Source organism: Oryzias melastigma, linkage group LG17 (genome assembly GCF_002922805.2).
Source record: "Oryzias melastigma strain HK-1 linkage group LG17, ASM292280v2, whole genome shotgun sequence".
NCBI classification, from domain to species: Eukaryota; Metazoa; Chordata; class Actinopteri; order Beloniformes; family Adrianichthyidae; genus Oryzias; species Oryzias melastigma.
The window spans coordinates 6,888,628-6,898,070 of NC_050528.1; the positions used below are offsets into that span (position 1 = coordinate 6,888,628).

The following is a 9,443-nucleotide window of genomic DNA, read 5'->3' on the forward strand; positions in this document are numbered from 1 at the left end:
TAAGACTATGTTTTTTTGACCGGATGAAGGCCAGACCTGTAAGTAAATCATGCAGTAAACACACGAGCTAACGCTACAACTTCCACGTTCATAGATGGTCTTGTCTTAGTTCCTTAACTGTAAAAGTGGCGTTCGGAGGTTGTTTGTTTACAAGTGAGAACCGCAGTCACGCTGAGGAGACTCATCGACAGTCTATGCTCAAGGATGACGTCGTGAAATGGGCGGGACCGACGAGGAGCAAAGGGCGGAGCCTCAGAGATCGAATCGTTTTACTTCCGGGTAATAAAACGGTCCACAAAAAGAACTCATACTTCATAAATAATTTGTTTTTTAGTGTTCTGAAGGTAATATATGATCATATATAGCCCACGTGTCAAAGTCAAGGCCCGGGGGCCAGATGCGGCCCTCCAGGTAATTATATCCGGCCTTTCAGATAATTTTATTCTATTGTTATTAACGGCGTTTTGTGCGTTTTTTTACCTTGTATAATTTTGACAAATGTATTTTTATGGAAAGTAAAATATTGAAAGTTTTTTTATTTTTAGGTTGATTTATTCTGGAATAATATTCCGGTCTTTTTATTATTCATAATTATGTTAAAAAGTTACGGTTTTAAGCTTTAAAAATTGGCATTCTGCTAGTTTTTTGGACTATTTTGGCATTTATTAAGATTTTTTTAGGCTATTTTTGAGTTTAGCTAATATTTCAGCTACATGCTAGATGTTTTGGCTAAATTAGGCTTTTTTTTCTTTTTTTTTTGTTTAGGCTGTTTTGGATTTAAGCTAAAACTTAGATGCTAGCTGTTTTGGCTAATTGAGGCTTTTTTCTCCGTTTTTCTTTAGTCCATTTTGGAGTTTAGCTAATATTTCAGCTACATGCTAACTGTTTTGGCTAAATTAGGCCTTTTAAAAAAGTTTTTCATGCTGTTTTGGAGTTAGGCTAATATCTACACCTAGCTGTTTTGGCTAATTTAGGCTTTCTTCAGTTTTTTAGGCTATTTTGGGGTCAGGCTAATATTTACATGCTAGCTGTTTAGGCTAATTCAGGCTTTTTTCAATTTTTTCTGCTGTTTTAGAGTTAGGCTAATATCTAGATCTAGCTTTTTTGGCTAATTTAGGCTTTTTTCAGGCTTTTTTTTTCACTTTTGGAGTTTAGCTAATATATCAACCAAATGCTAGCTTTTTTTTGGCTAATTTATGCTTTTTTCTGTTTTTTTGCAAGAGAATGCGGCTACAAAGAAAAAATATGGCGCCTGAACATTAATCTCCAAAAGTCCCTCCCCCTGCTGGAGCTGCAACAAAAATATGATTTTAAGCTTTCTACTTTTTTCCCTTTTTATCAACCCTTTTTGCCGCTTTTTTTCACAGGGACTCTCTCTGTCACGAAGAGAAAAAACAGCATTTCGCGGCTCAGATCAGCTGATGCACAGAGAAAAAACACAGTTACAATTTATCCACACTCAAAACTGTAAAAGCTGATAGTTCTGAAAAGGTTTTAAAACATAATTTTGAAAGGGTTTCCTAAAGTTTCAGGAAATTTCCGCCTATGCAACTGGCTAAAGTTACGATTTTTAGATAATCTAAGTTTTTTGTTTCTTTGTTTTTAGGCTAATTTGTTATTTTTATTTGAAAATCTGCTTGTTTTAGAAAGCTTTGGCACCCTAAAACACCCTGAAAAGTACTTTCGTACCAACTGTTACACAACTTCTCCCACACATCCCAACAGAACAGACATCCAGTTGTTAAAAAGTGGAGCACATTCCTCCATATCCCAGATTTCCGTCTTATTTCCTCAGTCTTGTACCTACAACTATTTACTGGCACGCACAGCGGTGCCACAAAGCCAGCACTCCACACTGTATGGTGTAACATAAAGCCAACCTTTAGGCTTGGAGTGCCGGGAGTTTGGCTCCGACGTGTTTCACGGGAGCATTTTTGCATTAGGCGTGATGATGATGTTGACACATATAAGGATATCACCGCAGCGCAGTTTAATCTGTAATGACAAACAGATCCTCCAAGCTAATCCATCACTTGGATAGTTATACTCTGGATGAACTGAGGTGGAAAAAATGAGATGTGGATTTCAGAGCCTCTCTTTTGTCAATCACGTCTAATCAAGCGAGACAAACGGTTAATAGTTTTTGGAAACCGATGCTGGAGAGGCAGATGATTGTTCTAAGACCACCACCATCGCTCACGACAAGACTGCAGTGTTCATCAAGGAGACAATGCAGATTTGGAAGCTTTATCGCTAAATATTCATCTGTTAGGGCTAGTCGGCTAATTGACAAATAATCGACTATTAAAATAGTCGACGAGTAATTTAATCATCATATTGTCGTAAAGTTTAAAGTTATAATGGCATTATGCTAGCTTTTTGGACGATTTTGGCATTTATTGAGGGTTTTTCTTTTGGCTTTTTTAAATTTTAGCTAATATTTTAGCTACATGCTAGCTGTTTTTGCTAATCTAGTTTTTTTCAGGATAATTTAGAGTTTAGCTAATATTTCAGTTACATGCTAGCTCTTTTGGCTAATTCAAGATTTTTTCAGTTTTTATGGCTAATTTTGAGCTAAGTTAATATTTTAGCTACATGCTAGCTGTTTTGGCTAATTTAATTTTGTTGTTTTTGTTTTTTAGGATGTTTTGGAGTTTAGCTAATATTTTAGCTACATGCTAGCTGTTTTGGCTAATTTAGGATGTTTTCATTTTTTAAGACTGTTTTGGGGTTTAGTTAATATTTCAGCTACATGCTAGCTTTTTGGCTAATCTAGGTTTTTTCAGGCTATTTTCGAGTTTAGCTAATATTACAGTTACATGCTAGCTCTTTTGGATAATTTAAGATTTTTTCATGTTTTTATGGCTAATTTGGAGCTAAGCTAATATTTCAGCAACATGCTAGCTGTTTTGGCTAGCTTAAGTTTTTTTTTTTAGGCTGTTGTGGAATTCAGCTAACATTTCAGCTACATGCTAGCTGTTTTTGCTAATTTAGTTTTTTTGTGTTTTAGGCTTATTTGGATTTTAGCTGATATTTCAGCTGCATGCTAACAATTTTGGCTAACTTGGGCTTTTTTAGGCTGTTTCGAAATTTAGCTAATAATTCAGCTGCATGCTAGCTATTTTAGCTAATTTCAGCTTTTTTGGGCTGTTTTATAACTTAGCTAATATTTCACCTACACACAGGCTTTTTTGGCTAACTGCAGCTTTTTTAAAACTTTTTAGGCTAATTTGGCATTTAACTAATGTTTTAGTCGGCAATCAACTTCAACGTTTTCAGCTATCAATTTTAGCATCTATCATCACTAGCATCTTCAGCTGCCAAATTCAGCTTACAACATTCACATTAGCATTTTGGCAGATAATGCTTGTGTGAATATATCTAGTTTTTATTCAGTTTAAAGCTAATTATAGTTAAGATGCACATTCTACATCCAAATAGTTGACTAATTGCAGAAAATAATCAGTGATTAATCGACTACTAAAATAATCGTTTGTGGCAGCACTAGTTGGATCATGCTCAGGCTGACCACACACACATGATGGGATGGGTGGTGGAGTTTATTAACCGAAAACGCGTCTGCCAGTTTGCTGTCAAGAGACGGAGGTGGAGGCCAAGGCGATGCTTTGAGCCCACTCTGGCTCTTTGCATTGTTGTTGGAATACCAGACTCTCAGTTTACACAGCCCCCCTTCAAAAGCCCACAGGGCTTTAAATCACGCCGAATCTTGGCTTCCCTTCACTTATAAATCAAATCAAATTCACAGCTGATGGCCCGCTCAAGGTTCACCCCAAATAGGCTGGCGTTGTCAGAGAAAAGTTTTTTGTTTTTTTTTTGCAAACATTAAGCTCGGCATGAGGCGAGCCCAGCAGGACGCGTGTGATGTTTGCTGCGAGCGAGGCTTCCCCTGTCTGTGTGATGAGTTTTGTGTTTCATAACAGAGAAAATTGTGATGAATGAATGTGCTCAGTTCTCTTTGCCAAGCGTAAAGATCATTTTTGGAAGATGCATATATATTGGTTCATTATCGCTAAGTCACCTGTGCCCTGTATTAGCTCTCTCAACACGTTATCTTAAAGAACATTAGATTCCAAAATTGAACAATAAAAATAAATAAATATATGACCCCCATACTTTTCCTAAAAGTGATTCAGTGTAGACGTGGAGCGAGAAAAACAGGCATCTACATTTTTAGGGCCCTCATTTGTCTTTTCCAGACATCCTGCTTCCACTTTTGATTTTTTCATTTACGTTCCTGTCAACTTCCTATTGATCCTTGGTAGTGTCTGAACCATAGACTGTCTATGAGAACTGGACAAAGTATCCTCTCCCCTCTCACATTCCAAACAGGAAGTACTCACTCATCCCAGAAAGTTCCCAAAATTCCATAGACTTCTATAGAGAAACCAACAGCCATTATTACCCTAGTGTCTCTTTTTAGTTTTTTTTTTCGCTAATCCTAATTATTTTTCATGACATATTTTCTTTGTAGCAATTTTTTCAAGTTATAAACTGACCAATCAGATGCCTCAGTAAAAGCATTGCCCCACCTCTAATATTCCAAATGTTTGATTGACGGATTTTCCTGGAAAAGACTTTCTAACAAGCTCACCCCTTATGTTGATCCAGACCGACTCGGAACGATCACCGCATACTAACGTCGTCTGGTTCCAACATGGCGACGTACGTATCCAGGAAAAACGGCGCCTGAATTGACTTAATTTCATTGGAACTGGAGGTAAAGTATTTTCTATGGGTGACGTCACAGAAGGTTTGTCCATCCCTCTATATGTGTCAATGATCTATGATCAGATCTCTATATGTTTGTCAATGATCTGAACTCAGTGGTGAGTTTCACACCAGGTATTCACACAGGAGTGACTCCGATCCCTCTATTAGTTATGTTTTTATTCATTATCCTCGATATTTTCTGTTTGAAACAAACATAACGAGTTATTATGGTGATACTCCTTGCAATAAATCCTTAAAACATGTAGTTTACTGGGGATACAATTGTTTTTTTGGACATTTTCACATTGTTTTGTCTTTGTACTAAAGTGTTTTCATACAGAAGTCAAACTAATATTCAACTCCCAGTTGATTTGTAGTTTGATCATGCAAATAAAATGAAAATGCATCCCAGTTTTTAATTTTTGAAAATACACTTCTGAATTCAAAATGAAGAATTATATTCAGTCTAACATTTTTGAAAATAAAAATTTTAAATAAAGGAAAATGAAGTGGATTGTAAATTGTCATTGGTTTTTGGTTTAAATTAAAAATGCATTTTGCAATTTATGATTTAAAATCTATTGCATCTTAATTTTCCATCAGGGTTTCTGTCTAAATTAAAAAAAAAAAAATTGCAAAAAGCCCCGTCTAGACAAAAGTGTAAAAGAAGGAAGTGTGGATAATTGTAATTTCTTTTGAATTTTAACTCAAAAACACAACAGTAAATTGAAACCCAATAGATTTCAAGTTACTTGAAAATGACTGAAAGCAATGAATTGAATTTTTTTTATAGTAAAATGAAAATGCGTTTTAATTTGAATTATGATACCAAAAACCCTTAAGAAATTAAAATGCAATTGATTTTGCATATATTATGTAGATTTTTTTTTTAAATGTAAGATTTTATAGCTTTTCATATTAAATTTAAAATTGCAAATTGAATTCTCAATTGAACGTAGAATTTTAAATTATATGTGACCTTATGTGTAAAAAAAAAAAAAACATCCATATATTTTGAGTTTGTACATTGTTTATGTCTCTGCACTTTTGATATTTGTTAAATGACAAACAATTGATCTCAATTTTCATCATTTTTGCTGAAGAAAATTAAATTAATTACATTGAAATTATGTTTTTTGACATTTTCAGGTTCATTTTAGAATTATTGTGTAAAATAATGGAAAAAAATCAGTTTAAAAAAGGAACTAGGGTTTTACTTTAAAGATGAATATCAAACTCAGACACAAAAACAACAATTTTAAGATAATTAACAAAGTAGATTAAACAAAAAAAAACGGCCCCAGACTAAAGTATGATGCAGCATATTAGCCATGCAGCTGCTGCCGTGTAAATAGAAGTGAAGGCAGAAGAAGAAGAAGAAGAAGTTTGTTGGGCTTTAAAACGCTTCATTTATCATCCAATCAGCTTTCTGGCCTTTAGTCAAACCCCGGCTTCTGTGAGCGGTGGCAAACGAGAAAGCTCGGAGCAAGAAGACATTATCCTGCCTTCTTTGGAGCCGTTTGATGTTCGCCGCCCGTAGTGATTTTGGACATTATTTCAAGTTCACCATCAAATAGACATCAAAAAAGATGCGTTGAAAATAAGATCAGGGAGCGTTCCTCGAAGAAAAAAAGGTTTACGGGCTCCTGTTTGTGCTTGTTACCAATATATCCCATATTTTACCTCCAACTCTTAATTATGACATTAAAAAAACCCACAAGGTCTTGTTTTTAAACAAGAAAAAGCAGCGTTTATTAAGGAGTTCTGCAGATAAAGTTTATATTCTTGGATAGCAATCTTTACTGGATCTGTGTGTAATTATGCAATCACAACCATACTGCAGACGGAGTATTATGTATCCGGAGGGCCTCAGCTTACATTCCACTTGGCTTCTTTCTGCAGCATGAAGATAAAGAACATCTGAATCCCTCCTTCTCTGCTGCCACCATCCCACAGAACAACCTCGCTCTGTTGAGGTTGACTTGAACTCTCCGTGTGCACTTCTGCTCAAGACCAAACACTCATCTGTGCCACACAAGGCAACTGTAACTTCCTCTGTGGAAAGTTCCAGATTTACTGCAGAGCTTGAACGCTTTGCATGATAGATGGGGAGTTAGATTGTAAGCTAACTATAAAATGTGGTTTAAAAATGTGTTGAAACATTGGCGATACAGCGTTTTTTTTGACTACGTCTGAGAAAAAGGATTGTTTATGCTTTGGCTCGCAGCTTTCACAGAGAAGCCTATTATGAGAAATGAAGACTTCAGGCTTAAAATATGCTCAGGAGTCTTTTTGAGACTTCCTGAGAACGCCTTGAGGGGATTTCTTACCTGTCTGTAGGACTGCTACGATTAATCGACGACTAATCGACTATTAAAATATTCGTCGACTAATTTAATAGTCAATTAGTCGTTGCTTTATATTATATGGAGTCAGAGTGTAGTAAAGTTGAACGTTTTAATGACATTCTGTTAGCTTTTTGAACTATTTTGGGCTATTTTGGAGTTTAACTATTATTTTGGCTGCATGCTAGCTGTTTTGGCTAATTTCGGATTTTTTTTCAGTTTATTAGGCTAATTTGGAGTTTAGCTAATATTTCAGCTACATGGTAGCTATTTTGGCTAATTTCGGATTTTTTTTCAGTTTCTTAGGCTAATTTGGAGTTTAGCTAATATTTCAGCTTCATGCTAGCTCTTTGGGCTAATTTAGGATTTTTTCAGTTTTTTAGGCTAATTTGGAGTTTAGCTAATATTTCAGCTACATGCTAGCTATTTGGGCTAATTTAGGATTTTCTTTCAATTTTTTTAGCTAATTTGGAGTTTAGCTAATATTTCAGCTACATGGTAGCTATTTTGGCTAATGTAGGATGTTTTTCAGTTTGTTAGGCTAATTTAGAGTGTAGCTAATATTTCAGCTACATGCTAGCTTTTTCTCTAATTTAGGATTTTTTTCAGTTTATTAGGATAATATAAAGTTTAGCTAATATTTCAGCTTCATGCTAGCTATTTTGGCTAATTTAGGATTTTTTTCAGTTTTTTAGGCTAATTTGGAGTTTAGCTACTATTTCAGCTACATGCTAGCTATTTGGGCTAATTTAGGATTTTCTTTCAATTTTTTTTACCTAATTTGGAGTTTAGCTAATATTCCAGCTACATGGTAGCTATTTTGGCTAATGTAGGATTTTTTTCAGTTTGTTAGGATAATTTAGAGTTTAGCTAATATTTCAGCTTCATGCTAGCTATTTGGGCTAATTTAGGATTTTCTTTCAATTTTTTTAGCTAATTTGGAGTTTAGCTAATATTCCAGCTACATGGTAGCTATTTGGGCTAATGTAGGATTTTTTTCAGTTTGTTAGGCTAATTTAGAGTTTAGCTAATATTTCAGCTTCATGCTAGCTATTTGGGCTAATTTAGAATTTTCTTTCAATTTTTTTAGCTGATTTGGAGTTTAGCTAATATTCCAGCTACATGGTAGATATTTTGGCTAATTTAGGATTTTTTTTAGTTTATTAGGCTAATTTAGAATTTAGCTAATATTTCAGCGTCATGCTAGTTATTTTGGCTAATTTAGGATTTTTTTTTAGTTTTTTTAGGCTAATTTGGAGGCAAGCTAATATTTCAGCTTCATGTTAGCTATTTCGTTAGTTTAAGATTTTCAGTTTTTAGGCTATTTTGGATTTTAGCTAATATTTTAGTTACATCATAGGTGTTTTGGCAAACTTTAGCTTTTTTTTAGTTTCTTAGACTGTTTTATAATTTAGCTAATATTTCAGCTACATGCTAGCTTTTTGGCTAATTAAGGATTATGGTCAATTTTTTAGGCTAATTTGGAGTGTAGCTAAAATTTTAGCTGCATGCCAGCTTTTTTTCAGATTTTAGGCTAATTTGGCATTTAGCTAATATTTTAGCTGGCTATCAACATCAGTGTTTTTAGTTATCATTTTCAGCTTCTTCAGCTATCATCACTAGCATCTTCAGCGGCCCAATTCAGCTTATAGCATTCATACTAGCATTATCACAGGTAATGTTATATAACTAGTTTTTCTTAGTTAAAGAAAAAAAGTTTTATTAGTTTAAAGCTAATGATGATTAAGATTTGTGCTTTATATCCAGTTTGCGCATGACACGATTAGGAAAAATGGGAAAAAATAATTAGGGATTAGTCAACTATTAAAATAATCGTTTGTGGCAGCATAACCCGTCGGTGTGTGTGTGTTAGGAAATAAAAAACAGAGAGGGATTGTTTCCTACGAGTGAGGCTGGGAAGGAGAAAGAGGACGATAGAGAAGGGGATATGCTGTGAGACAGACGGCGAGCAACAGCAGCCTGACATGTCAAAAGCAATCCGAGTCTGAGCTCCACCGCTGTAAAACTGTCATCCCTCGTAGGAAACACCAGAAATGACCTCAGAATTGGGCTAAGATAGCCTGTCACACCCATTATACAGTAAACACTCTCCAGAGGGTCATGTTTTTGTTGGGATGTCTCTGTTAAAATAACTGCAATACATTTCCTTTAGACACAAACATGACTGCTATTAGTCAAAAAGTCAGGAGAGACCTCTTCACACGTTGGAGAAACTGCTGCAACAGTTTTGGGACAGGATTTGTTTTAAGAAACTCATGACTAGTGCTGCCAAAAATGATTATTTTAATAGTCGACCAATCACAGATTATTTTCCAAAAAGTTGACGAATTTTGATCATGCGTAAAG

The 9,443-nt window shown here is 35.0% G+C and overlaps 1 long non-coding RNA gene across 1 annotated transcript; it reads left to right on the plus strand.

The window, feature by feature from the left end:
* The first annotated feature begins 354 nt into the window (after positions 1–354).
* Positions 355–6,992, plus strand: LOC112147103. Its single transcript, XR_002919391.1, has 3 exons — positions 355–411; positions 4,630–4,738; positions 6,634–6,992. It is a non-coding gene; the product is annotated as an uncharacterized LOC112147103 (long non-coding RNA).
* Positions 6,993–9,443: the final 2,451 nt, after the last annotated feature.